Source organism: Carlito syrichta, unplaced genomic scaffold (assembly GCF_000164805.1).
Source record: "Carlito syrichta isolate Samal-C Ts95f unplaced genomic scaffold, Tarsius_syrichta-2.0.1 Scaffold305547, whole genome shotgun sequence".
NCBI lineage: Eukaryota > Metazoa > Chordata > Mammalia > Primates > Tarsiidae > Carlito > Carlito syrichta.
This window is the reverse complement of record NW_007249643.1, coordinates 80,975-83,354: the sequence shown is the minus strand read 5'-3', so window position 1 is coordinate 83,354 and position 2,380 is coordinate 80,975.

Genomic DNA, 2,380 nt, shown 5'->3' with positions numbered 1-2,380 from the left:
GGGCAATCCACTCACCTCAGCCTCCCAAAGGCGCGGGATTACAGTCTGAGCCACTGAGCCCGGCTAGTAAACAAAATCTTAACACATCTTAGTTAATAAGTAATACAAATGTAACTGCCATTATTTGCTTATAATCCTTGGTTCTTTCTGCATTGCTGGCAGAAGTCCAAACTCTTGCCCTGGTCCCTGGTTGTTGATTCTGTTTCATCTCTGCCAGCCCCTGTTCCCTTTTCTCACAGATTCTTTGTACGTCCCAAGGGAAAGGTACCTAGAAAAACCTAGACGAAACTTAGCTTATTCTTTAGTCTTTTTGCCTCAGTGTAACCATTAGAAAGCATTCAGACAATCTACTGCAGGACAAACAGCAGCCTATCCCATCCCTCCCTAGGCAAATCTCCTTCAGATACAAGATCAGGATGGCCCAAATGACCATCCCACCTTTGGTCAAGGAATTTGTGAATTGCAAATGTCTAACAAGTCTATTGCAGGAATCACCACCCCCCCACCCCCGCCGGAGGGGGGTTGTTAACCTAATCAGCCCTGTGAACTGTGTGACACAGATAAGCCCCATCATGGCAGCAATCATGTGACTAACCAACCCATCTGCCTGCTGTCCGTCACCTGACATCATCAGTACGTACCCCTTTGTGATGATATGGAAGCAGACCACCACCCAATCACCCTAATGATCTTCTCCCATCTAGGGGAATGGTTAAAAGGACTCAACCACAAGCAACCAGTGGCCATTGCCTTGCTAGAGTCTGGTGTGGCCATGTGCTCTTTGAGTCATGGCTGTCACCATGCTTCCTGGCTTTGGTCCCCCTCCCCCACCTTGGGGAGGTGAATCTTCTCTCTTCCTTCTCTTTCACTCTCTAATTTACTTTTAAATAAAGTTTTCTTTCTTAATCTTTTTGTGTGTTGCAATTCTTTGCAATCTACTCCGATCTCTGGGTTCCCAGCGTGCACCTCCGGCTTGCCAGCCGCGGCAGTGCTGTGCGCCTCCCTGCGCCTCTCCACCCTCACCCTGTCCTACGTACCCTAACACCAAGCATAACCTCCCCCTCATGCCTCTGTGTCATGACACATTGTCTTCTCTGTCTAAATGCCATTTTCCCTCTGTGCTTTCTTGCTAGCCCGAATTTTCGCTCCCTCTGGAAGCCTTTTCTAATCCCTCTAAAGCAGACTGGGTTGTCCCTCCTCTGTGCTTCCCAGCCCTCTGTGTATGCTACGAATATAGCACTTCTCATGGTCACTTGTTACCCCATCTCCAGACTGAGAATTGTTCAGGGCAGGAAGCTAGTGTTTATCTTTGCATCCTTAGCTTCCAAGCACCAATGTGCTTGGCCTCTATTTGGTAGTTAGTACATATATGAGTACCTTCTTTGTGCTAGGCCTAATCTTAGATATTAGATAGAACAGTGATCAGAAAAGACAAGGTCCTTGTTCTCATGGGATGTACAATCTAGTGGGCAAGACAGACAAGTAACTACAAATTAAAATTAATTATAAGTAAATTACAAATGAGCAAAGTACTTAAGAGAAATGTAGAGTGCATATTACCCGAAGACCCAACCTAACTTGGAGAAAGAATTTCTTTTCCTTTTTTTTCTTTTTTGAGTCAGAGTCTCATTCTGTCAGCCAGGCTGGAGTGCAGTGGCATGCTCATGGCCACCGCAGCTTCGACCTGCTGGACTCAGGCGATCTTTCCACCTCAGCTTTCCAAGTAGCTAGAACTACAGGTAAGTGCCACCACGCCTGGCTAATTTTTCTAGATTTATTGTAGAGATGAGGTCTCACCAAATTGTCCAAGCTGGTCTCTAACCCCTGGGCTCAAGCAATCCTCTTGCCTCAGCCTCCCAAAATACTGGGATTACAAGCATGAACCACCATGCCCGACTGGGGAAGAATGTTTTAACAGTGCCAAGGATTAAGAGAAGTTAGATTAGGGAGACAGAGAAGTATTTGTGAGGGGTGCTCTAGTAAAGGGAACAGGTTGTGTGAATGTGAAGCTCGTAAAGCATGAAAGAATGCATTCCAGTACCTGAAAGAGGTCTAGTATGGTGCAGTATAGAGCAAAGGGAATGGTGGTGAAATACAAGACTTGCGGAGCAGGCAGAAACCAGCTACCAAGGACCTTGCCACTTGAAGGAATGGGTATTTCATCCTGAGTAATTAGTAGCCATTGTAAGAGTTTGAAGTTGGACCTGCCTGGGCAACTTGACGAGACCTCATCTCTACAGCAAATCAAAAATTACCCGGGTGTGGTAGCGCGCGCCTGTAGTTCCAGCTACTTGGGTTTTTTGTTGTTTGTTTTGAGTTGGAGTTTCACTCCGTCGCCCAGACTGGAGTGCAGTGGCCGCTCCCGGCCACCACACCCTCG